This window comes from Talpa europaea (assembly GCF_964194135.1).
Source record: "Talpa europaea genome assembly, chromosome: 8".
Classification (NCBI taxonomy): Eukaryota; Metazoa; Chordata; class Mammalia; order Eulipotyphla; family Talpidae; genus Talpa; species Talpa europaea.
In genome coordinates this window covers 98,760,190-98,772,974 of record NC_140075.1, presented here as the reverse complement: position 1 = coordinate 98,772,974, position 12,785 = coordinate 98,760,190, and the positions used below count along the sequence as shown (strand labels likewise).

The 12,785-nt window shown below is 48.5% G+C and overlaps 1 protein-coding gene across 3 annotated transcripts in view; it reads left to right on the top strand.

Annotated features, from left to right (window-relative positions):
* Positions 1–12,785, top strand: part of DPF3 (double PHD fingers 3) — a gene marked incomplete at both ends in the record, with an annotated part of 242,164 nt that overhangs the window by 121,300 nt on the left and 108,079 nt on the right. The window lies entirely within an intron of this gene.

Below are 12,785 nucleotides of genomic sequence, written 5' to 3'. Positions count from 1 at the left end.
CGATTCTCATATGAACTATGGAGAACTCAGGTTGATTTCCTCTGATGCATTTTCTCTTTTCTCATGCTGCTGTTAAGTTTACTCAATGAAATTTTAATAAAGCTTTTCCCCTTAAAACTTTATTTTATGATTATAGAAAATGAATGTTAATTATTAAAATATACCCAGAAGGTCATTGGAATTCCTTTAGTCACAAATGTCAGACATGCAAATCAAACTAGCCTAAGTTTAAAAAAAAGGGATGGGGGGAGGAATTGGGTGTATAATTTGGTTCATGTAACAGTAAATCCCATAGTTCACCTGGCTTCAGGCATAGCTGCACCCAGGACTTTGTCATTTCTTGCTATATTTTCTCCTCATGGGGAGGTCTGGTGGCCACGAGCATCCCCAGAGGCAGCACTTACCACACCCAGCAGAAGGGCAGTCATGTTCAATAGCTGTGGCAGCCAAGTCCCGGGGAGGATTGATTAGCTGACTGGGTTTATGTCCATCCCACCAATCACTGCCACAGGGGCTGGGCACTGTGATGGAATCATCATCGTTATCATCATAGCTAGTGTCTGAATAGTACACTGTAGTTTACGAAGTCCTTTTTAAGCATGTTCATTTATCTCACTTCTGTGGAGAGAGAAAGAAGGGGTGAAAGTGTTGTAAATTCATTTCAGAGGTTGGGGACACTGTGCTGTGGACAATCCAGGAAAAGTTTACTGTGCTGCTCACGTATCTGAGAACTGACAGTCTCATGTTGACGGGACAGAGGCAGTAGCTACTTTGCAAGCTTCTGGTCCTCCTGTCTGCAGATATTTACTTTGGGCACACAGGCCTCCCAGTGACTGCATGTGGAACAGTTGGGGTCACAGCTGGCTTTGGAGATGCCCCATCCTTGATGTGGGGGGTAGGTGGAGGGAGGAAAAACTTTGGGTGGATGTTTGCTGAGGCCAGGTGCCTGCCAGCACATGGTGTCTGTACCTGTGAGCACTTGAAGGGTTTCCTGGCTTCTGACCTTGTGCCTGGGCCAGAGGCGGAGCTGGCTGCTCTGGATCTCAAGTTGGTCAAGCCCAGTCCCTGAGACAGCCTGAGCCCTGTGGGACCCTGTGAGCCTGGGTAAGGATGGGTCCTCAGAGGCATAGCCATATCCCAAGGAGACAAAAGACTCCCACTAAGTTGGGCTCCCCAAGATGGACGGCACCCAGGAGATGGGAACAATAAACAGCCAATATGACTTTTGAAATGGCAACTCTTCTTCTCAGTGACATGTTTCCTTCATGCGAGTCACCAGACCTGCTGAAAACAGAATCTGAAACAAAAGGCCCCAAACTTTGAACCAAATGCTTGTCATCTCCAGATCCTGTTCTGGGTCTGTACTGCTGGGCTGGACTGAGGTCTCAGAAAGTCCTTCCATACCAGCTGGAGGTTGTGAAGAGAGTTGCTGGGGAGTCTGAGTCAGGGACAAGGAACCTGTGTGGTGCTTGAAAACAGTCAGGTGATGAAGGCGAAGCAGCATGACCAAAGAAACACACCATTCTTTTCCTGGAGGCAATGCAAGTTGGCACTTGGATTTTTCACACAGCCCAGATGTTAGAAAAGGGCCTTTATCTGGGGCCTCCACTACCCCATAAGACCCCCTTGTGCAAAAGTAGAAGGCGTCCCCTCTGGGTGGATGATAAAGAATGCTGTCCCTTCTGGTGGGTTAGAGGAGCACAAGCTGGACCTCACCCCTTTCCTGGCCCTTTGGGGTATACCTGTGCAGCCATGACCTGCCCACCTTTCGGTGGCTCTGCCTCATCATTTTTACATGCTCTGTTTCCAGGTGAGAGGACATTTCCCCTCTCTTGGGATATGTTCTCTCTAGGCCCAGGGTTGGTTTGGAGAATATTTTAAAATGACTATCACTTGGTTTTATTCTGCTTGATTTGTGTTCAAAGAGGACTAGTTTTTTTGGTTGATACTCTGGAGTGTGACTTGAGGTGGTCCCTGGCCCCAGGGGTGCATGGTCCGTGGGGTGATTGGGTGGAGGCTGACCTCCCCCAGGAGAGAGGAGGAGCTGAAAAAGGTGGAGAGTAGCTAGGGATAAGCTCTCCTTTACACACTACAGTGGGGTAGGGTGGAACCTTCTTGGAGGTCAGTGCATAGCGCCTATCAGTATTTAACAAGCACATGCCCTTTGATCTAGAGATTCTACTACCAGGAATTTACCTATAAATATATATATATATATATATAATATATATTCACATTATGTAAGTTTGTCCATTATGGCATTGCTTTAACAACAAAGTGGAAACTGCCAGAAGGTCCATTGATAAGAGAGTAGTTAAATATATAGTACATATGTAAAATGGAATAATATTTTGTCTTTTCAAGGAATGAATAGAAAAGACTGGAAAGATATCTAAGATATATTAAGTCAGAAAAAATGCAAATTGCATAACATTATACATAATCCTCTGAGCAAACCTTGCTGAAAATTCGATAATCAATTTGTCTATCCTGGGCTGAATTTCTTTAAATTTATGGAAGCCAGAAAACTGAGTTTATGTTGAAAGAAAACCAATGAATAAATGAACCAACCCTTGGCACCCTTCCACCACCCGGCTCTAAGAGGCCCTTCCTCCCTTCTCCCTTCTCTCTGCACCCCTCCCTCTACCCTGCTCCTGAGCTCCCCTTGAAGCTCCAGGAATGTAATTCTGTCTATGACTCTTGGGCTCCGCCAGCAGAACTCTCTTCTCGTGGGAGAGGGAGAGGAGTTGCCTGAATTGCGAGAGACAGGGGCACTGGCTTGGAGCAGAATTGTCTCGAGACCTGGGTTTCCTTCCACATCTGATCCTTCCATGATAATGAGTAGATGCCACGATTAATTTATCATGCCACCACCCAGCTCGTTCCTCCCATCCTCCTTTGTGTCTGGACTGGGTCCAGCCAGTGTGAGCCAGGTGAAATGTGCGTAGAAATGTCCTAGGCCCCAAGTCTGCAGAGCAGACAGATCTGTCAGGAAACCAGGTCAGGGCAAGTGTGTGTGCATGTAGATTCAAGAATTTTGAGGGACCTTGGAGAAGGTCCAGGGACAGGGCTGCGGAACCATCCTCTCGTGCTTCAGCACCCCAGAGCACAGAGCTCATCTGGCCTTAGTATATGTCACGAGGTGGGGTGTGGGGCCCCAGACTGTGGCTGCAGCTAAGTCCTTTTTTCCTGGGCTAAAATAGGCACTGATGGAGTAGTCCCCAGTCCTGCCGTCCTCACCCCGTCTCCTCACCGTGACTATGCCGTCCCGCCTGTTTCATTATTAGTTGCCTTATTATTATTAGTTTCATTATTAGTTGTGTCTGTGTGGGGGTGGGACGGGCTGAGAGCTGGGGGGGAGCTCTTAGGATGGAAAGCGTTCTTAGTGTCCCTGGACCTGTGTGTTTCTCACGCCTAACATCACTCCTCCAGGCAGTCTTGAATAAACATCTTGCAGCCTCTTATTGCCTGGGCGTCTGAAGGACAACACACGCAACATTCTTTCTCTCCACTGATGACAACGGAGTTCAGTGTTCTCTGCAGCTCGCACTTGGCTGCAGCGGCAAATGCAAGGTGTTCCACTACTCGTGCAACGCGACGACTCGGGCAGGACCCAGTGCCAGAGAGCGTCCTTCCTGAACTAGTTCCCCAGGACTGGAGCTCTGTCCTTGCTAAGGGGGATCCTGGCTGGCAGGAGAGAAAGGTGAATAGTAAATATCCACCAGGCCAGTTGCTGAGCTTGGTATGGCAGGACTCAAGGCTCTGAAACAAGGCAGATGTTGGGCAAAAGTCAGCTGATTAAAAAAGGTTGTCAACTCCCCATCTCTCTTTAGTTTTTTTTTTTTTTAATAGAAAAAGGAAAAAGGCAGGGGGCAAACTTTTACTTGTGCCCCTCTGGCTCAAATGCTCAGATAGTCTGTTTAGCTCAATTGAGCACCTTCTATCCCTAGACCGTTTGGTCCCCGTGGTCTAGTGCAGATTTTGTCTTTGTTTTAAGGTTGGGAAATGGTGGCATGGAATGAGGAAGTTAATTTCCCAGGGGCCGTAGGTGCTGAAGCTGAGGGAGGCGCTGAACGGGGAGCCTGTTGGAACTGGCGCCATGTTCCTTCAGGATCCAACTCACACAGTCATCCTGGTATCTCAGACCAGAAGGTCTTTTACAACAGATGTCCATGCCGCTCCTGAGTATACCTGAGGCCTTCTAAATCCCATCTGCTCCGGGACACTTGAAGAGCAGCGGCTCTTTGCCACCCTTCCAGATTCCAAGGGTGACAGAAGGGAAAGCAGCCAGGAACAGCGTTCTGGTTCTTTCTCTTGGTTGTCTTTTTGGCCACCACTCAATGACAGGGGATGAATGACCAGGATAATCATGCCCCCCACATGTGGTGGGGGCTTGTGAATAGTAGGGTAGGAACCCTAAAGGAGATGGTAGCCTGGGGTACCCCAAAGGAGGGCTGGCCAACTAGCAAGTCACAGTGACCCTGAGAGGGGTCTCCCCTAAGGGGGTGACCCAGGTGGGACTGAAGCAGAGAGACTTGAATCCCTCCTGCTTGGCCAGGGCTGGGGAGGCCTGCTTCACCCACCTAGGGTGCTGTCCCTGCCGGACTGAACTGCCAGAACTCTCCAGATGGGAGCAGGCTGCGGCCAACTTCCCAGCTTTTGAAAATCCTGCATCTTAATTAGTTCCCTACTGCTTTTGTACATGGCCCACATTTTAATAGTCTCCAGGCTTCTTCCACCATTTGCTCTCTGATGTTGAGTGTGATTTCTCTTCTCCTCAAGACAGTCCCCCTGACTCCTCCAGCACCCTCCCAGTCCGGGAACAACTTAAGGAACGCCAATGTGCCAAGCATGTAGCCTGAGATTGATGAGCCTGTCAGCTGGCTCCCTCTGCCCCCCGCCCTCCCCCTTTCCCATGTGTTCGTCACAGGGATGAGCCGGATGGGGGTGGGTGAGACGGGGGAGGCGAAGGAAGGCACCCGTGGCGCCCCCAGCCAGGTGCGAGCCAATGGACAACGTGACCTTCTTGCGGGCTGCAGAGGAGTCTGGCTGTGTCCTTCTGAGGGGGAAGGACGCTCCGCTCCCACCCCCATCTGTCAGTGCTTATCTGTCTGCACGGGGGGTTGCCTGAGCTTGGTACGGCTGGGAGAATGGATGCCTTCAAGTGCATCAGGGGGAAATGACCAGTCATTTATCTCTTTCCTGCAGTGTCAGAGCCTGCAGCCATCCATCCTGGAGGCCTGCAACAGCAGCCTCTTCAGCTCTTGTTGGCCTTGTGAGGAGGAGAGCTGCAAAGAGGTGGGCAGGCCTCTCAGGACCCCACTTCAGGCCAGACAGTTTTTGCTCCTTTGCCTTCCTGGCAGCCTGGAGAGAACAGTTGGGTCTGAGGGTCCTGCTTGGTTCTGCAGGCCGACTCAGTTGGGCTGGCAGAGGAAATAGGTGGCAGTGAGAGTCAACAGGGCCATGGGCACCATGGTTGCAGTTGCCCATGTTTTGCAGTCGGACCTGGCAGAGCCACGGTTAGGGTATGGGAGGGAAGGCCGTGGAATCCCTGTTACACCATTGCTGGCTCACTGTCTCTCCTCCAGGTGAACTCTTAGGGGGAGGTGGCCAGCCTACTTCTTCATCTCTATCCCCAGTGCTCAGCATGGCTTGGCACATAGTACATGAACAGTAAAGATTTGTTAACAGGATGAAGGAAAGAAACATGTCCTGTGTTTGACCTCAGGCTTGGAGAATGTGGCCCCAGTTCACAGACGAGGGCACAGAGCAGAGGAGAAATCTCCAGTCTGCCTGTGGGAGGGTCTTCCTGGCATTGCCATTTTGGCTCTCTTTGGTTTTAGGTCCTGGGAGCCTTCACTGTGCTGAGCAGCCATACTCTATAGGAGCAAAGGCACTAGAAGGGGATCCCAAGGCCTGGGTTCCAGTCTAGCCCCCTGGATCCCCTGGTGGTGTGATTTGGGCACCAACCTAACCACTCCAGCCCTGTTTCACCTGGGAAATAGGATCATGGCAGCTTTTGCTCACCTTGTGGGGTTGTTCTGGGTCTTCTGGGTGGTGGGGCTGGAGGACTTGGTGAATGTGAGGAGAGACCTTAGTGCCACCTCTGTGTGCCCCCCTGGGTGGGCCAGGGGTCTCAGCTACCAAGGCTCCTGCTCCCAGCCCCAGTGATGTGCTCACTGCAGGCAGCTCCTGCCCGGCTGGAAGAGGGTGTGCTGTTTGGCCTAGAATGGGGACACAGTCTGCCTTTGTGTTAAGTCCCAAATGTAGCATCTTCTACACTGAGGAAAGGAGTCCTGCATCTGGCTGAGGCCCCACCTTACCAGAACTGCAGCTCCCATGCACCTGCTTCTTGTGTCCCAGAACCTAGTCTTCCATGTTCCAATACCCAGGCATAGAGATAAACCTGGAAGCTTCCTTCCTACGTTTACTGGCACTTGCTATCTTGTGGTGTCCTGGGCCAGGCCTGTCTGGTGGGGTCTTTTCTCCTGCCCTGGCCCAGGCTGGTCATCTTCTTGGAGGTCAGATGTTCCTGGGACTTGCTCTTGTCTGCCCCGGAACACTGGGCACCCAGCTGCTAGCCTGGCCTGGTTCACTGTGTGGGGATGCCCCCTGTCAGGGACCGGGGAGCCTCTCCCCACAGTACATACCATCTCTAGGATGTATTTAGCAACCAGGATGCAGGTGTCTCTGTCTGTATCATGTGTGGGCCTTTCCTAAGCATGGGGCACATTGGTGGGTCCCCAGATGGCAGCAACTCCTAATTGGTCTCCCAACTTCTGCCCTCATTCCCCTTCAGTTATTTTCAGAGGCTCCTTTAAAACTATAGGCATTGCCATGTCTCTCTGTGCTCAAGTCCTCCGGTTGCTTCCCATCACAGAAGCCAGCATTCTCGTGGTGACCTCCGTGGCCCCTCCAGACCCTGCCCCTCTCTGCATGGGGCTCCCACTGCTATCCCTGGCTCCAGGCAGAAGGACCCGCTTCTGACCCTATGCACTAAGGAGAGCTGTGCCTGGAATGCCCTTTCCTGGATAGCAGCTCGGTGTCTCTCTGGTCCTCCAGGTTTGTGCTTTCCTGGCCATGTTAAAAGTATATCCCCTTCCCCCCAACCCCATACTCCAGCTTCCTCTCCTCTGCTCTGTTTTTTTCTCCAAAGCACTGGTCACCATCCGTCATAGTACTGGTTGCACTTGTTTGTCTAATGTATTGTTTCTCCCCCACTGGAATATAACTTCCGAGTTTCTGTCTCTTTGTTCACAGCCGTGTCCCCAGCACCTAGAACACAGTCTGATACGCAGTTAGTGCTCAATAGTCATTTGTCAAATGCATGAATAAAGCCAGACATCTCCCCTGTGGTGCTGCATGGTTTCCAGACCCGCGCCGCCCTGGGCCAGAGAGGGCTGGCCTCTCGGCTCAGCGCTGTGTCTTGCACTCGGCCTCTTCCTGCTCACTGCTCTATACTCTGCCTCTTTGCTCTATACTCTGCCTGGCCTGTGCTTAGGGCCAGGGGCCGCTCACCTCGCTGCTTTTGATAATCTGGGATTGTCAGGAAGTGAGGACTTTTTCCTGAGAAAAGTACAAGGAAAGGGGACTTGAGGAGGGTGAAAGGAGGGCTCTCACCTGGCTGAGCATCCCCCGCAGGCAGGCGCTGTCTTTGTGAAATCGTCTGGCCCCATAACATTGGGAAGTGAGTTTGCTTCTCCCACTTTTACAGGTGAGGGGAGCAAAGGCCAAGTGTGTGGTTCAGGCTGAGATTTCACCCCTGACAGGCCTCTAGTACTTCCCACTTACTTGGGTGCCCCGGCACTATTTCACCTCTCAGTCCATCCCCACTGTCCTTCACGCCCTCACCTTCCTGCTAAAGGGCGTGACGTGGTGTCGTGGCCAGCCCAACAGTGTGCTTCCTTTGACAGCGTGGGGGTTTTTCTGTGTACCAGGGGTGGGAGAGTGCTTATCTGAGGCCCCATTCTATGGCTGCTGATTTTAGGGGCCCATTCTTGGGCATCAGCTTAGGGGTGAGTGGCTGGGCACAGTGGAAACTGGGAACCAGAGGCCTGGGGGCGGGGGGCAGTGCGGGGAGGATGATCCATCCTTCTGTTGTTCACTATCCTAGGGGTCTGTGGAGTTCTACAACCAGCGGGAACAGGGACTTGTGGGGTGCAGCCTCCGCGATGGGTCCTCAATGGAAACATCGTGTATTTTCAGCTTTATGAATCACAAAACAGGGAGTCAGATGCCGCCAGGAAAATGGCACCCCTGAGGAATAGGCGGATGGATTCTTGGGCCTGCTACCATCTCAAGAAATCAGGACATTGGCCTCCCCCAATCTCTCCCCCTGTCGGGTAAGAGAGAACAGTGCCCTCCTTTCTCCCTCCCCATGAATCTGAGAGTCTGATGGGAATCAATGAAATGCTGGTTCTTGAGCAATTTACCCCTTGGTGTAAGTTGTTGTATAAATCCAAGAAAATATGATGAGCTTAACTCTTCAAAATAATAAGCACCCAGAAGAGAAAACTGCACATTTGTATGTTTAAAGAAAAACTAGAGGCAGGTTGAAAAAAATCCGAGCCCTCACGGTACAGCAGGAAAATTGTCTGCCATTGTCTGCGGGGTTTCTCCCTCCCTTTTGCACCATAACTCTATCTCCAGGCCCCTGAGTCAGAGAGAGCCCATGATGGATGGACGGATGGATGTGCCTTGTCGGGTGTTTCACCACAATTTCCCTGGGGGCAGTCTGTCTGTTGGCAGAGCACAGCCTCCCGAAAGATGGTATCTTTTGCAAACTCGACAGCTAACAGACAGCCCCTCTCTTTGTATATTTCCCCAAAGAAGAACTGTCTTAATCTGTTTTTTATATGGCATATTTTATTATAATCCATGTATGACTTGCAGGTTCCCAGTCTTCCATCCTGAGCCAAAAAACACACGAGGAGTCAGAGACTCCGTGAGCCTGTGCCATCCAGGCGTTTGCATTTTTAAATGACCTGGGATTTAATTACTCACTGTGCTCCCATGTTGCACTTTCGGGCTCATCTCGCCTGCATCCTGTTAATGAGCTCAGTGGCACCCACAACCCAGTGGAAGCTTTGCTTTCGGTGTGTTGGGTGGCAGGCTTGGGGCACCTGTGTCAAAAGTCTGTGGCTTTGATCTACCCTGAGAGGATGACTGCCTTATCCATAGCCCGGGAGAGAAATCCGTGCTCTTCACTGGCTATTTTTTTTTTTTTTGCTTTGTTTTTATTTGTGCCTTTTTTTTTTTTAAAAGACTTTCTATGCTTCAATCCTTGTTTGTCTAAGAGGTTTTTCTTATTTGGAAACCGATTTGCTTCGGTTTGCACAGAAGCTGTCTCTGGTGTGATGGATCGTGCTGGAAGTCACCCAAGGAGTATCTCTGTTCCCAATTAGAAGTGGAGGCAGAGCTGCTTGCGGGGGCCCAGGGAGGCGGCTGGCTTGGGTGACAGCTGCTGCCGCTCTGCAGAGAGTAACGATCCGTGGGCTTTATATCCATGTGTATAAAATCAGGCTAATTTAAAGATGAATTATGTGTGTGTTTTGGACCATTTTCTTTTAATGTTAAATGTTTGATGGCTCTTGTCGGGTTGTGTGATCCCCAAATTTGTGTGAGGTTCAAAATGAGTCTGCTTTTAAAGACTCACTAAATCCTCTATCTAGATGAGATGTATTAGAATAAAACAGAATCAATGAAATCCCTAAGGGCTGACTAGGGAGCGTGTCTAGGACATGCATTGTGCAAGAGCTTTGGACCAATTACCTATTTTCCCCCTTTTCTTCTGGACTTCCTGTGGTCAGGAGTCAGAGAATGTACCCTCTGGTGGGGAGGAGGGAGGGCACTCTATGACCCGTTCACCCTGACCTTGCAAACCTTACCCATAGTGCTTGGAAACCAGGGTCAGCTAGAACGCCACCCTGGAATGGCACTTGGCCAGCTCTCAAGTAGATGACGTTAAGAACCATATTTAATGTCCTTCTGTTTTCTGCCACGAGATCATGGTAAACATTACTTTTAATGCTGTAAACCTACCCTGTCCAATGCAGTAGCCACTGGCACATGTGACTGTGAAATGCTTGAAGTGTGGCTGTTTTGAGTTGACATGGGCTGGAAGTATAAAATGCACACCAGCATGGTATTTTTTTTTTTTTATAAAGACAATGTGAATGAAAGAATGTAAAACATCACATTATTAAAAAAAAATTGATTACATGTTGAAATGATAATGCTTTGGGACTCTTGGGTTGGATACAATTCATTATTAAAATTAATTATACCTGTTGCTTTTTAAAAATGTGCTTAGAAAGTTTAAAATTCTACCAGTGGCTTGCATTCTATTTCTACTGGGCAGTGCTATTGTACCATTAAAAATAGAATGATTTAAAAGCTGATGGTAATCACAAGTAACATTTACAGGGCATTTACAACATCCCATACTCTTTATATATATGATCTAATTTTGAATCTACGTTTCGAATAGGAAAAAAAAATAGGTAAGCCTTGTTTTCCACACTAGTATTTTTGTGGAACCTTTCAAAGTTTTTTAATGCAGTGTATTTATTACCTTGTTCAATTCTTATACCAACCCTGTGAAATAGTGTGATCATCCCTATTTAACAGAATTTAGGAGATGGAGTCATAGAGAGGTTTAAGTAGCCAATCTTTGGTCCCTTAACATGGCAAGGGGAGTGTTTGATTCCAGGACTATCTAAAAAAATAAGGCTTATATGAGTCAACAAATATTTTGGTAATGGCAAAAATGATGCCACTAAATTTATCTGTGACCCTGGGGAAGTCTCTATATCTTTCTGTGTTCCACTTTCCTCATGAAGGGATTAGGCCCTGTTGGAGGTCCTTTCTTGACCTTTGCATATAGGAGAACCCATTTCACTGTTGTGTTTTTGGTTTTACTTTCTCTCCATTCCTCAACTGTGCCCATCTAGTAAAGAACCAGAGGACCAAAAGAGTAGACTGAGTGGATTAATAGAGTAGATTGAATTATGGGAAAGCAGGACAGAGGAGTATTTAGCAGGAGAGGAAGAAGTCAGAAATGGAGAAAAAAGAAGCAGGAGGAGGAAGTTCACCATGGGTGGAAAATTCTCTGTGGAGTCCACACTGTTGTGGAAGGCTGGACAGCCTACGGGGATACTCATATACAGCAGAGCCCTGAACTGTGACCCCAGTCTGACCTCAGCCTCAGCAAAAATCAACATTTTATTTTAATATATGGAAAATCTAAGATTGCAGGCAGGTGCACAAAGACTTGGAAAAAGACTTTTTAAGGAAGGACCAAAGAGAGCCAAAGTAGATTCCCACAGCCTAGAGATTAAGCAAATGGGTTCTGGAGGCAATTGGGGTCAAGGCGGGACTTTGCCCCACCAGTTCTATGATAATAAGCAAGCTCTAAGCCTCCGTAAGCTGCAGTGTCCTCGTGGAATGACTGCTCACCTTTTGGGTGACAGTAGGCATCTGACACATAGCAATAACAGCCTTGCAACAATAACAGCATGTTCACTGTGTGCCAAGCTCTCTATGTGAACACAAACACACAGTGACCTTCGGGGGCTCAGCCTGGGCCTGTCAGTATGAATATGAATACAACAGGCTCTTGTCATGATCCTAACGGCATCTTGGAGCGATCGTTTGGCTGCATTCTATTTTAGTCTTGCTGTGTGGCTTTCCGTGAAGTTACTGAACTTCTCTGAGCTTCAGGTGACTCATTTATAAGATGAAATGATTAAAGCAGATTATCTCTAAGGCCTTATTCAACTTGAAAATGCTGTGCAATTCTGGCAATAGGATTTATTTGGTGTTGAGAAAGCTAAGGGGGTACTAAGAAATGAACTTCAAATACACTCACACACACAATAAGTTTGAGAGATGGTGACCAGCTGTTCTCTTGACTGAGGACAGGACATAAGGCAGCATGCTTTGTTTTGGATTAGACATTTGGAAACCTTTTCTGACTTGGGAGGAAGAGTAATCTGTCATTGGAGAAGGCTCTGGAGTTGTGCGCTCTGAACTCACAAAAGTAGAGAGTTGACTATTTTTCTGACATTCAAATGGAACTTCATCTTACAGCCTACCCTGACCCTTTGATCTAAGTAGATCGGAGTAGATCTGGTGTTTTTTTTCCCAGAATACTTATGACAGTTTGTAATTACATATCTATTTTGCCATTTAGCATTTAATGTCTGTCTCTTTAGATTGTAACCCACCCAAAGCTAAAGGCTGTTATTGGCTTGGAGTCAGGCGTGGAATTGCTGGGCTTCGAGGTGTCCCTGGGCGTCTTTGTTTGATTCACCCCTTGTGGGTGCTCCAAGCACAGTGGCTGTGACGTTGCAGGTTCTCAGTAAATACTCCTTGAAAAAGTAGCTGGCAGATGAGTTTCAGACATGGATGATTTGGTGGCAGTGCTTCTTGATGGAGGTGCATCCTTTGCTTACCATTTTTTGGTTAAAAAAAAAAAAAATCCCAAAGACCTTATCTGTAATTCTCCACAGTCTAGGGACTTTTCCTGGGCCTGTCACTGGGATGTATGTTTCTTGAGTGTGGATGGCAGGCAGCCTTTCCTTGTGGATTGGAATGATGGGTGAATGAGAAGGAAGGAATTTCCATTTAAGTCAAACTAGAACCAGGGGAGTAGGGCTTGCTGGTGCTGGTTAGTTCCATTTCCTTCCCCAGATCTACTCTCTGTCCTTCCCACTGCCCTGTGCCCTCAAAGCTGACCTTGGTGTGTTGTGTCATCAACTGGGATCCTTGCCTTCTGGTGTCTG